We start from the raw sequence: 740 nt of genomic DNA, 5'->3' as shown, positions 1-740 counted from the left end.
ACTCCATACCTAGTGATGCGATATTTACTTGTTTTTCTTATCAGTGAGCACTCAATATGCCCGAGAAGCAAGACTATCTCTGATCATCCATTCAGGAAGCAAGACTATCCCTGATCACGTTTCCGCTACATCAGGAAACTGTGAAGGCGATCTTATGCTCTAATCTCCGGAAGTCCTTCTAGACTAGGAGATATGAGAGCTTATTGTCTGCTCCCACCAGCTTCCTTCCTTGATTGCTTACCTTACCTTGCAATCAATATCACAATTTTTGTATCTTTTCTTTCTTTTTATAACTCTCTGTTCATAAGGGATTTTATTTCTTTAGAATGAACATCCGAAGAAAGAATCCATGCAGTGATCTTAACTCTGAGAGTTATTTGTTTTTGACAGAGAAAAGAATTGTGATTTTTGCTCTTGCAGGATATAACAAGATCATCAAGCGATACTTTATATTTACTGGGCCGATACGAGCTTGAATGATACTTGAGAAAAGTTTCTCCCACCTAAGGATGTAAGCAATACTTGTGTTATTTTATGCTTATATACCTATTTGATATTTTATCTTGAAAGGTAACCAAATGGGGAGATAAGTCCGTTCCAAAAGAATGGCTTGTATGTATCCCTGAATTATTACCGCAAATTTTACAGATTGCAAGTTGGATACATTGATAATACACTGCACCGATTAAAGTCTTCATAAAACAGATTATGGGTATAGCAATGGATCCAATATGATGCAC

General features: G+C 36.6%; 1 protein-coding gene across 2 annotated transcripts in view; it reads right to left on the bottom strand.

The window, feature by feature from the left end:
- LOC18786599 overlaps positions 1-740 on the bottom strand; it is a 7,053-nt gene that overhangs the window by 617 nt on the left and 5,696 nt on the right. The gene's annotated exons all lie outside the window — the stretch shown is intronic.

The sequence above is a fragment of the Prunus persica genome, chromosome G2, assembly GCF_000346465.2.
Source record: "Prunus persica cultivar Lovell chromosome G2, Prunus_persica_NCBIv2, whole genome shotgun sequence".
In the NCBI taxonomy this organism is placed as follows: Eukaryota; Viridiplantae; Streptophyta; class Magnoliopsida; order Rosales; family Rosaceae; genus Prunus; species Prunus persica.
The sequence above is the reverse complement of the archived record's forward strand: the minus strand, read 5'-3'. Positions and strand labels throughout refer to the sequence as shown.